The sequence below is a fragment of the Rhinoderma darwinii genome, chromosome 1 (genome assembly GCF_050947455.1).
Source record: "Rhinoderma darwinii isolate aRhiDar2 chromosome 1, aRhiDar2.hap1, whole genome shotgun sequence".
In the NCBI taxonomy this organism is placed as follows: Eukaryota; Metazoa; Chordata; class Amphibia; order Anura; family Rhinodermatidae; genus Rhinoderma; species Rhinoderma darwinii.
Window position 1 is genome coordinate 60,703,833 of NC_134687.1, and position 13,465 is coordinate 60,717,297.

At 47.9% G+C, this 13,465-nt stretch overlaps 1 protein-coding gene across 2 annotated transcripts in view; it reads right to left on the bottom strand.

Annotated features, from left to right (window-relative positions):
- ARAP2 (ArfGAP with RhoGAP domain, ankyrin repeat and PH domain 2) overlaps positions 1-12,953 on the bottom strand; it is a 325,755-nt gene extending 312,802 nt beyond the window's left edge. For both annotated transcript variants that reach the window (XM_075858963.1, XM_075858955.1), the window contains exon 1: positions 12,722-12,953. The gene's annotated coding sequence lies outside the window, so the exon portion shown is untranslated. The remainder of the gene's footprint in view (positions 1-12,721) is intronic.
- Between the last annotated feature and the right edge of the window lie 512 nt (positions 12,954-13,465).

Sequence of the window (13,465 nt, forward strand, 5' to 3'; positions counted from 1 at the left end):
GCCAGTCGGAACGAAACACAGTTTTTTCCATTGAAATCAATGGGCAGATGTTTAAAGGCATTTAGCTTACGTACTTTCAGGCATTAAGTCATAAGCCATGTGAACATACCCTTAGGCCTTATTCACACGACAGTGAAAAAAAATGTCCATTTAAAACTGATCAACTGTCAGTTTTTCATGGCCATTTTGCATCAGTGTCTCTAAATTTTCATCCATTTCAAGTCCGTCTGTCCGTTTTTAATGGCCGTTTGACATCCATTTTGCATCAGTTTTTCATGGCCGTTAAAAAAACTGATGAATTTCATTGGTCAGGCTTTTTTTGTCCCAACCCCCTGAAAACAACCAAAGGAAGGTCACATGTTCACCTAGACACTATTTACAGCCTCCCTGTAGATGATGCCACACGCCCCCTGTATATGATGCCACACCAGCCTCCATGTAGATCGTGCCACACCAGCCTCCCTGTAGATCGTGCCACACCAGCCTCCCTGTAGATCGTGCCACACCAGCCTCCCTGTAGATCGTGCCACACCAGCCTCCCTGTAGATCGTGCCACACCAGCCTCCCTGTAGATCGTGCCACACCAGCCTCCCTGTAGATCGTGCCACACCAGCCTCCCTGTAGATCGTGCCACACCAGCCTCCCTGTAGATGCCACACCAGCCTCCTTTTAGATGCCACACCAGCCTCCCTGTAGATCGTGCCACACCAGCCTCCCTGTAGATCGTGCCACACCAGCCTCCCTGTAGATCGTGCCACACCAGCCTCCCTGTAGATGCCACACCAGCCTCCTTGTAGATGCCACACCAGCCTCCCTGTAGATGCCACACCAGCCTCCCTGTAGATGCCACACCAGCCTCCCTGTAGATGCCACACCAGCCTCCCTGTAGATGCCACACCAGCCTCCCTGTAGATGCCACACCAGCCTCCATGTAGATGCCACACCAGCCTCCCTGTAGATGCCACACCAGCCTCCTTGTAGATGCCACACCAGCCTCCTTGTAGATGCCACACCAGCCTCCCTGTAGATCGTGCCACACCAGCCTCCCTGTAGATCGTGCCACACCAGCCTCCCTGTAGATCGTGCCACACCAGCCTCCCTGTAGATCGTGCCACACCAGCCTCCCTGTAGATCGTGCCACACCAGCCTCCCTGTAGATGCCACACCAGCCTCCTTGTAGATGCCACACCAGCCTCCTTGTAGATGCCACACCAGCCTCCCTGTAGATCGTGCCACACCAGCCTCCCTGTAGATCGTCCCACACCAGCCTCCCTGTAGATCGTGCCACACCAGCCTCCCTGTAGATCATGCCACACCAGCCTCCCTGTAGATGCCACACCAGCCTCCTTGTAGATGCCACACCAGCCTCCTTGTAGATGCCACACCAGCCTCCCTGTAGATGCCACACCAGCCTCCCTGTAGATGCCACACCAGCCTCCCTGTAGATGCCACACCAGCCTCCCTGTAGATGCCACACCAGCCTCCCTGTAGATGCTACACCAGCCTCCCTGTAGATGCCACACCAGCCTCCCTGTAGATGCCACACCAACCTGCCTGTAGATGCCACACCAGCCTGCCTGTAGATGCCACACCACCCAGCCTGTAGATGCCACACCAGCCTGCCTGTAGATGCCACACCAGCCTCCCTGTAGATGCCACACCAGCCTCCCTGTAGATGCCACACCAGCCTCCCTGTAGGTGCCACACCAGCCTGCCTATAGATCATGCAACATACTCACGAGAGCAGCGCCGTCTCTCCTCTTCTTCAGGTATGGTCACTCGTCTGCATGGGATCTGGCAAGGCAGCGCGACGGGGCGATGACGTCATCGAGGCGCCTTCAAACCCGAGTGACCACAGACGAGTGACCACACCTGAAGAAGCGCCGCAAACGTGAGTATGCCAACGATAGCCAGCAAGGGAACTAGTAGTTCCCTTGCCAATCCCCATGTAACAGATCCGTTTTTAACGGTTGTTACATGTATTGACAGCCGTTAAAAACTGATCCATTGACTTCTATGGGGGCCGTCAGGCCGTTAAAACGGCCAAAAATAGGACATGTCCTATTTTTTGACGGCCATTATTCACGGGCCGTTAAAAAAACGGCCGTGTGAATGCACCCATAGAATATCATTGTTCTGAAAACGGCCATGTGACAGCCGTTAAAAGGACGGCCATCACATGGCCGTTTTTCACTGTCGTGTGAAAGAGGCCTTAGGGTATGATCCCACGGACAGGATACACTGAAGAACATCCGCAATGCAATTCTGTGCAGAAAATCCTTAACATTTTAGTATCAGCAATGTAGATGAGTTTTCTGCAACTAAGGCCTGATTCACATGAACGCTGCGCATCTCGGATGTGAAAAACTGCCGTTTATCACGTACGAGGTGCATCCGTGCTCAGCCCTGCGTGATGCGATGTCACGCATCCCCCATAGTTGAGTCTATGGAGGGATGTGTGATGCGTGATAAGATAGGACATGTCCTATTTTCCCACGGACCCTTCGCACGGTCCATTGAAACAACGGCTGTGTGAACGGACACATTGAATTACATAGGTCCGTGGGATGGCCGCTGTTTCAACGGCCGTCCCACGGACGTTTAACACGTTCGTGTGAATCAGGCCTAACAGTCACACGCTGCTGAAAAAATGTGAAGAATAGTCCTGCAGAAAGTTTTATGCGGTGTGGCTTTCAAATCCGCAACATGTCAAATTATGCTGCGGGTTCTGTGAGGAGATGCTGCGTGTTTGGGTTCTAGTCTTGAAAAGGAAGCATCAATTCCGTAATAAAATACACAAGTTGAGTATTGTTGCGGTTTGTACTGCGTAAACGCTGTAAAAAAAAACACAGAAAATCTGCAGGTGCACATAAAGTTTGCCACAATCGATGCTTTACACTAAATCCGCTGGTAAAACCTCTACGGAGAATCTGCAATAATTTTCGCCTCTACATTATGTTTCCGCAGCAATATGCAATATGCAGAGCAAAAACACACAACTCTTGAGACTGATTTATCTGCGTTTTTTTCTGATTTCGCTGCAGATTTTCCGTTGTGGAAAATATGCAGCGTTTCCTGCTTGTGAGAACATACCTTTACAGGGATTATTTATGGTAATTACACATACAGACATACTAATGTGATCAGTTTGCAACATTAATTAATCCCTTCCCACATGATCACATACGTGTGCATCATGGGAAGGTTCTCATTCCGGGCACTGTGACGTGCATGTACGTGATGGTGATCGCTTGGGAATGAAAGCTGTGCCTGTGAGATCACTCTGGGAGCCTAGCTGTAACTGACATCGGGGCTCCCGGTGAAATGGCCCAAAATGGAGAAACCTCTGATTGCGGTCATTTAACCCCTTAAATGCTGGGGTCAATAGAGACCACGTCATTTAAGTGGTTTGACAGAGGGAGGGGGTTATCTGGCCTCCAATGGGTTGACTTGGCAGCTAGGGGCTTAACAAAGACATGGTCTAACAGACTGCCTGTCAGGTTTACACTAAGGGTATGTTCACATGACCTATTTTCATCCGATTTTCGGGGCGCAAACAGCCCGAAAAATAGCTAAAAATTTGTGGGCTGAACACCTCTAAACATCTGCAGATTGATTTCAAAGGGGAAAAACGGTGTTCCGTTCCCATGGGGCGTTTTTTACGAATATATATAAAAACGGCCGCGTAAAGAATTCCTCGTAAAAAGAAGTGCATGTCACTTCTTGAGCCATTTTTGGAGCCATTTTTCATTGACTCAATAGAAAAACAGCTCCAAAAACGGCCGTAATAAACGCCAGAAAAAACGCAAGTTGCTTAAAAAATGGCTGAAAATCAGAGGCTGTATTCCCTTGAAAACAGCTCCGTATTTTCCGCTGTTAGGGTATGTTCACACGGCCTATTTACGGACGTAATTCGGGCGTTTTTGCCCCGAATTACGTCCGAAAATAGCGCCTCAATAGCGCTGACAAACATCTGCCCATTGAAAGCAATGGGCAGACGTTTGTCTGTTCACACGAGGCGTAATTTACGCGCCGCTGTCAAATGACGGCGCGTAAATAGCCCCCGCGTCAAAGAAGTGACCTGTCACTTCTTTGGGCGTAATTGGAGCCGTTATTCATTGTCTCCAATGAATAGCAGCGCCAATTACGCCCGTAATTGACGCGGCGTTCAAGCGCCTGCACATGCCGGTATGGCTGAAATTAAGGGGATGCTTTCAGGCTGAAACATCCCCGTAATTTCAGCTGTTACGGACGCCCTCGTGTGAACATACCCTTAAGGCTGGGTTCACACTACCTATTTTCAGACGTAAACGAGGCGTATTATGCCTCGTTTTACGTCTCAAAATAGGGCTACAATATGTCGGCAAACATCTGCCCATTCATTTGAATGGGTTTGCCGACGTACTGTGCAGACGACCTGTCATTTACGCGTCGTCGTTTGACAGACGACGCGTAAAAATACAGCCTCGTCAAAAGAAGTGCAGGACACTTCTTTGGACATTTTTGCAGCTGTTTTCTCATAGACTCCAATGAAAACAGCTCGAAAAACGGACGTAAAAAACGCCGCGAAAAACGCCGTGAAAAACGCGAGTTGCTCAAAAAACATCTGAAAATCAGGGGCTGTTTTCCCTTGAAAACAGCTCTGCATTTTCAGACGTTTTTGGTCACTACGTGTGCACATACCCTTAAGCGTGTGAACATAGACTAAGGACCTAATCGCCTTCCATAGATGGCAGACCGGAGGCCTTTGTTAGGCTTCCAGTTGCCATAGCAACCATTGGCCCCCGCAATCGTGCCGCGTAGTGATGTTGCTGTTATAACAACTGAAATGTGTCGCTATTGACCGCCGCATTTAAGGGGTTAATCGGCGGGGATCACCGCTGTGATCTGACCCGATGTTTTCCCCCAGTACTAACGCTGCTAGTAGCAGCCTGTACTGGGAGATACTGGGGTGCGGGAAATGCCTGTGTGCTCTGTTAGGAGCGCACGTAGATTAACGAGTTGCAAGCACAAGGACCAGTGCTGCAGCCCATTAATCTACGTGGGTTGGTCGGGAAGGGGTTAAAGGAAAAGTAATAAAAAATTGTGCCATTGAAAAATACAACTTGTCTCACATAAAACAAGCCCTAATAGGCCTATGTTGATGCAAAAACAAAAAAGTTATGATTCTTGGAATGCGACAATGAAAAATCGAAAAAGAGGCCAAAACAGGCCTGGTTGTTAAGGGGTTAAAGACTTTGGAAACCTTTGTAGGCTTTTTTTTTTGTTTCATTTAATCCATGTTTTTTTTTTTCATTTAATCCATGTTTTTTTTTTTCATTTAATCCATGTTTTTTTTTTTCATTTAATCCATGTTTTATGTGATTACAGACGTTTATTCGATCGACTTTTATAATAAAAAAAGTTACATTTTTACGATACAGCTTCCTTGAAGCAGTATCATTCACTATCAGCTGCTTCTGTCAGTGTAGCAAACTGACAGCTGATCAACTTTGATCTGATCGATATTATTGTAATTCTGTGTGTTAGGGCAGATACAGACAGACGTTGCGTTTTTGCGCGCGCAAACAACGCAGCGTTTTGCGCGCGCAAAAACCATTTGACAGCTGCGTGTGTCATCCGTGTATGATGCGCGGCTGCGTGATTTTCGCGCAGCCGCCATCATAGAGATGAGGCTAGTCGACGCCCGTCACTGTCCAAGGTGCTGAAAGAGCTAACTCTTTCAGCACCCTCGACAGTGAATGCCGAACACAATATCGAAAAACCTGTTGAAAAAAAAGAAAAAGTTCGTACTTACCGAGAACATCCCGGCCGTTGCCTTGGTGACGCGTCCTTGGTGACGCGCCTCTCAACATCGGGCCCCACCTCCCTGGATGACGCGCCAGTCCATGTGACCGCTGCAGCCTGTGCTTGGCCTGTGATTGGCTGGAGCTGTCACTTGGACTGAATTGTCATCCCGGGAGGTCAGACTGGAGGAAGAAGCCGGGAGTTATCGGTAAGTCAGAACTTCGGGTTTTTTTCTACTAGTTCATGTATATTGGGATCGGAAGTCACTGTCCATTGTGCTGAAACAGTTTAACTCTTTCAGCACCATGGACAGTGACTATCTCCTGACGTCGCGTACCGATAATTTTTTTGCCGGGTTCGGCCAAATCGAGTTCGGCCGAACCCGGTGAAGTTCGGTTCGCTTGTCCGGCTTCGCTCATCGCAAAGACACTCCGTTTGGATGTTCGGAAACAGAAAAGCACGTGGTGCTTTTCTGTTTACATTCATCCTTTTGACAGCTGGTGCGCTGTTTCAGTCGGTTCGCACGGAAGTGCTTCCGTGCAACCTGTGTGGTTTTCACGCACCCATTGACTTCAATGGGTGCATGATGCGCGAAATACGCAGAGTTATTGAACCTGTCACGCTTTTTGCGCAGCAGACAAACGCTGCGCAAAAAGCACGGACTGTCTGTACTGCCCCATAGACTTGTATTGGTCCATGCGTGCCGCGTGAAAACCACGCGGCCCGCACGGACCGAATACACGCTCGTGTGAATCCCCCCTTAGAGACACACAGGATTCGCTCTCAATCGAGCAGTCAGATAACTTTACTGATGGAACCGGTTGATAGTGAATGATACAGCTTCTATTTATAGAGTAAACATAGAAGCTGTATCGTAAAAAAATGAAAAAAAAAATGTAAAAACGTCATGTGAAATTTTTGGGGTAATCACATTAAACAAAGATTTAAAGGCGTTGTCCACTACATGTATAAGATCGGTGTGAGTCCGACACCCGGACCCCACACCATTAAGCTTCTCTGGCTGCCGTACATTCCAGAAGCAGTTGGCTTCGTCCACTGAATAGCGGCCGAGCTGCATAGCATAATAGGCAACAACATCCTGTGGCCGGTGGGGGGGTCCGGGTGTCGGACCCGAACTGATGAAATACTAATGACCTATCCGGTGAATAGGTCATCAGTCGTCCACTAGTGGACAACCCCTTTCATTAGAAAAATGACCACAAAAAGTGTACATAGCCTTTAGGGTACGAACAGACACAGCGTAAACACTGCGGATTTTCCGCAACAGAATCATTGAGGAAAATCCACAGTAGCAGCAAAGTGGGTGAGATTTCAACAAATCAAAATCAAAAATGCAGCCAAAAAAACGCACATAAATTGACCTGCGGTGCGGTTTCTTCAAGCGCAGCATGTCAATTAATACTGCGTAATCGCAGCTCTTCTGTTGCAGGTTTTCCCATTGAATTCAATGGGGTGCTTAAACCCATAACAAAATGGTGTGTGTTGTGACATTTCCACCGCAAAAAGCGCAGGTAAGAAAAAAACAATAAAGTTATACTTATCCAGAGTTCCCTGCTTCTTCTCCAGTCCGGCCTCCATGGATGACATTGCAGGCAGGACATGTGACCGCTGCAGCCAATCACAGGTTGCAGAAGTCACACGGCCTGCAACGTCATCCAGGGAGGCCGGAGTGAACATCAGAGGAGGGAGGGGGTAAGTATATTCGATAATTTACGCAGCGGTATTTACCCCCGAAAAAACACACCACAGGATTTCGGACAGAATTCCCTGTGGTGTTCAGGGGGGATACGCTGGGCAGCTTGAGGCAGTGAATCCGACCTGAATACGCTGTGCGTGTGTTCCTACCTTCAAGGCTACATTCACACATGGCAGATTTGAAGCGGAAATTTTCTGCATCACAACTGCAAAGAGCAGTAGGGAAATCCGCAGTGGCAAATAGGCATCTAATTGTACGGATTATGTTTGTATCCCGGCTGAAGGCTAGGTGTGCAGAGAAAAGCGGGTTACCAGTGAAGCATTACTACAGGAGCACCAAAGGAGGTGAGTATAGTATTCTTTTTGTTTCCTTTTGCAGGAAAGATGTTATTTTAAAACCATGTCCACATACATAATGTTTTGTTTTTATAAACGTTTTTGGGGTCAGTGGCGTTTTTATAAATTTGCAGCATTCTCTAGGTATGGCAGTTTTTCTCCATAGTCTTCTCTATGGAACTTCAAAAATGACCCAAAAAAAAAACGCATGTACAAAACAATAAAAAATTGTACTAAATACGAATATAAAATATAATGAAAATGCTATAAACGCATACTTTCTTTCCCATGCATTTTTAAACGCAGAAAGTTGTGTGAAGTAGGCATAAGGACATCTTCAAAGTATGAAATTTTGGGGTTCCTGGAGGAACCTTTAGGGCAGGGGCATAACTAGGAAAGACTGGGCCCCATAGCAAACTTTTGACTGGGGCCCCCACTCTGCTGGGTATCACACAACCCCCCCTTGTAGATAGTGCCTCCCTATAGATTCCACCACACAGCGCCCTCCCTATAGATAGCACCATACACAGCCCCCTGTAGATAGCGCCATACACAGCCCCTTCTAGATAACGCTTTACAGCCCCCTGTAGATAACCCCGTACAGCCCCCCTGTAGATAACGTCTTACAGCCCCAAATCCCCCCTGTAGATAACGCCATACAGCCCCCTATAGATAACGCCATACAGCCCCCTATAGATAACGCCATACTGCCCCCCGTAGATAACGCCATACAGCCCCCCTGTAGATAACGCCATACAGCCCCCTGTAGATAACATCTTACAGACCCCCCTGCAGATAACGCCATACAGAGTCCCCCCTGTAGATAACGCCATACAGAGTCCCCCTGTAGATAGCGCCGTACAGAGTCCCCCATGTAGATAACATCGTACAGACCCCCCCTGTAGATAACGCCATACAGACCACCCTGTAGATAACGCCATACAGACTCCCCTGTAGATAACACCATAAAGAACCCCCCCTGTAGATAATGCCATACAGACCCCCCTGTAGATAACACCATAAAGAACCCACCCTGTAGATAACACCATACAGACCCCCCTGTAGATAACACCAAACAGACCCCCCTGTAGATAACACCATAAAGAACCCCACATGTAGATTACGCCATCCAAACCCCCCCCTGTAGATAACGCCATATAGCTCCCCCCCCCAAAAAAAAATGGCCTATTGTTTGTCCTACAAAATAAATCTATCCCCTATCCACAGGATAGGCGATACATGTGTGATCGCTGGCAGCGATAAGGAGAACGGGGGACCGAAAGTTCCACGAAGTTCTCCATGACAAACCTCAGACTTCCGGCGTCTTAAAATGAAAGGAGCGCTGGTCACGCATGCGCACAAGCGCCACCGGTGCGCAAATCATTTCTATGGAGCTGCAGACAGACCCTGGAAGTCCGAGGTTTGTCATGGAGAACTTCGGGGGACGTTCGGTCGCCTGTTCTCCTTATCGCTGGGCGTCCCAGCGATCACACATGTATCCCCTATCCACAGGATGCATGTTTTTTGTAGGAACAACACCTTCAGTGGCGTCGCGCTGTAGCAGCCGGTCATGGGGGGGGCCGTGCCGGCGGGTGGCACGGGCCCCCTCATGCTGCGAGACCCGTAGCAGCCGCTACGGCTGCAATAGCAGTAGTTCCGCCACTGCTTTAGGGTATGTTCACACAGGTCGGATATGCAGCTTATCCAACCTAGGACCTGCAGGGAATTCAGGCCTAAAAACCACAACAAATTGCGGTGCAGATTTTCGGGGCAGAATCTCCTCTGTGGAAAACACAGTTGGGAAATAAAAAAGTTAATACTCAGCTCCGGGCGTTGCCATAGCATCCCTCTGTTATGTGTGCAGCCTGCCATGGTGGTAAGTATAGACTTTTATAATTACAAAAATCACAACAATTGCTTTCTATTGCTGGTTTTACCTCCCCATTACATTCAATGGGAAATCCCATAACAAAAGTGCAGTGACTTTGCAGCATAAATTGTTAATGTATATTGCAGATTAAAAAGAAACACCGCAGGTCAATTTATGAATGGATCATCAGCTAATTTTTCCAGAGCGTGTGGATGAGCAAAATTAGATTTTCTGCAATGAAATTGCTTGGGGAAAATCTGCACTTAAAAATGTGAACATACCCTTAGTGCAGTGGCATAACTACCGCCGTAGCAGCAGTAGCAGCTGCTACGGGGCCCGCGGCATGAGGGGGCCCGTGTCGCCCGCCGGCACGGGCCTCCACCATGGCCGGAGGCTCCGCTAGCAGCCGCTATGGCTGCTACAGCGGGACGCCACTGAACAGTACGGCAGAGCAGGGAGGTATCTCCCCGCTCTGCCATTAAACAAAAGACATGTATCCCCTATGCACAGGATAGGGGATACATGTGTGATCGCTGGCATTGATAGGGAGAACGGGGGACTGAAAGTCCCCTGAAGTTCTCCATCACAAACCTCGGACATCCGGGGTCTGTGTTGGCAGCTCCGTAGAAATGAATGGAGCGCCGGTCCAGCTTGTGCGCATGCGTGACCAGCGCTCTATTCATTTCTACAGAGCTGCGCAGACGCCGGAAATCAGAGGTTAGTCATGGAGAACTTCAGGGGGACTTTCGGTCCCCCGTTCTCCCTATCGCTGCCAGCGATCACACATGTCTCCCCTATCCTGTGGATAGGGGATACATGTCTTTTATTAGGACACACTGTAGGTCGAATTTTTTTGGGAGGGGGGACGCTGTATGGCGTTCCCTACAGGGACGACGACGCTGTATGGCGTTCCCTACAGGGGGGACACTGTATGCATTCCCTACAGGGGGACGACGCTGTATGGCGTTCCCTACAGGGGGGGGGCGCTGTATGGCGTTCCCTACAGGGGGGGGACACTGTATGGCGTTCCCTACAGGGGGGGACGCTGTATGGCGTTCCCTAGAGGGGGGGCTGTATGGCGTTCCCTACAGGGGGGGCTGTATGGCATTTCCTACAGACCCCCCCTGTAGGGAACGCCATACAGACTCCCTGTAGGTAACGCCATACAGTCCCCCCGTAGATAACGCCATACAGTCCCCCCTCTAGATAATGCCATACAGCCCCCTCTGTAGATAGCGCCATACAGTTCCCCCTGTAGATAGCGCCATACAGTCCCCCTGTAGATAGTGCCATACAGCCCCCCTGTAGATAGCACCATACAGCCCCCCTGTAAATAGCGCCATACAGCCCCCCCCGTAGATAGCGCCATACAGCCCCCCTGTAGATTGCACCATACAGCCCCCCCGTAGATAGCGCCATACAGCCCCCCCGTAGATAGCGCCATACAGCCCCCCTGTAGATAGCACCATACAGCCCCCCTGTAGATAGCGCCATACAGCCCCCTCTGTAGATATCTACAAAGGGCTGTATGGCGTTATCTACAGGGGGCTGTATGGCGTTAACTACGGGGGGGGGGGCTGTATGGCATTATCTACAGTGGGCCTGTATGGCGTTATCTGCAGGGGGGCTGTATGGCATTATCTACAGGGGGGCTGTATGGCGTTATCTACTGGGGGGCTGTATGGCGTTATCTACGGGGGGCTGTATGGCGTTATCTATGGGGGGGGCTGTATGGCGTTATCTACGGGGGGGCTGTATGGCGTTATCTATAGGGGGGCTGTATGGCGTTATCTATGGGGGGGCTGTATGGCGTTATCTACGGGGGGGCTGTATGGCGTTATCAAAAGGGGGGTTTGTAAAAAAGGCACTATCTACAAGGGGGGGGGTTGTGTGACACCCAGGGGAGGGGGGGCCCCAGTCAAAAGTTTGCTATGGGGCCCAGTCTTTCCTAGTTACGCCCCTGCCTTAGTGCAGTTGCACACAACCAAGTGCCACTCGGGCTGTTTTTCATGGCATCCGAGTGGCACCTGATAGTTTTCACAGACCCATTCACTTTAGAGGGTGAATTGGGTCTGTAAAAACGGACCCAATTCTCCGATCTGTGGAAAGATAGGACACTGATCACTGACGGGACACGTCCGGCGCACACTGTCGTGTGCATGAGGCATTATAATAAAGGCTACTAACAAACGTAAAATCAAAAGCTATCAATCTTATCGTCATAGTTACAGCAATCATTTACACTGCTATGAAGTCAACTGTGACTTACCAAATAAATATAAATATATATATATATATATACACACACACACACACACACACACACACACACACACACACACATACATACACATACATACATACATAGAGAGAGAGGGATTTATATATATATATATATATATATATGTATATATATATATATATAGCTTGAGAAAGGCCCCATGGAGCAGGGCTGAAATGTCGCAAGTGATCCTATTTTTTCACTAAATTTGGGGTACTGCCTTGTATTTTGGAGTTTGCTATAAATAGATATAGATATATATCTATCTATAGATATATCTATCTATATACAGATGTAGCCGTCTTTATCTTGACTTTTAACGAATTAAATACATAGTGGTAAGATCCTTGATCTTGACTTTTTCAATGACTTTTCAATGCCTTTTGTTGTGTGATATCACGCTGCAGCAAGATATCAGAATCAAGATAAAGATGGCTACCTCCGTGTATATATATATATATATATATATATATATATATATACACACATTGTCCTACAAAATAGAATATAAAGACACATACAGATTTTAGTGTAGGGGTCAGCAAACGTTAGCACTTCAGCTGTTGTAGAACTTCAATACCCATCATGCCTTGACAGCCTTTGGTTGGAATAATAAAGCCTTTTAGGGCATGCTGGTAGTTGTAGATTCACAAGAGCTGGCGAGTCGAAGCTTGCTGACCACTGGGATATTTATATGTTTTTGCTTTCCCCTCCCCACGCTCTCCTCTTACCTTATGAAGTGAACCTGATTATAATTGTATATTTCCAAGTCCCTTATCATTGTCTTCATTCTCTATAACAGATGTCTTCTGTGCAAACGTTCCAGGCATTATGTACAGTATAAGGCGTCTGTTTCTACCTTTTAATTTTTCCTGCTTCCTTTTTAGACTTTGTCCGCACATAACACGCTTTCACAGAGGCAGGGCACAGGTTTCCCTTATTTTCTTTTCATCTAGACAAATACATAAGTCACACCCAGTTCTGCAAACTTACTACCTGAGTCAATGGAAAGGAATGTTTTTCCTGCATGAGCTGCAATCAAATCTCTTTTTACACTATGTCGAAAGAGCTGTTCTTATATGTACCAAGAAAGGACGGCCCGGGGGCCAAAAAAAATACATAATTTCTTGTGTAGCTTGTGACCAGTATTTTTCTATTAGTGCTTCTTAAATTATCTACAGTGCATCATTCTGTGAAATATTTCAGGTTTGCTTTTCATCAATAGTATACATGTGATGATATTTTCATTTAGATTTAATGTTTTCTTTTTCGTATAGACATACCTAGGGTCGGACTGCCTCAAAAGAGGACCACAGACTCTAAACTTATAATATGTCCAACCAAGAGCAGGGGAATTATCACTTTTTGGAGGTTAAATCAACGGATTCAAGGCTGGATTATAGGGAGGAGGAAGAGAAGGGGCCATGCCAAGGGGCCTACCACCACCACACAGTTGCTTCCGGTCTTACCACCCT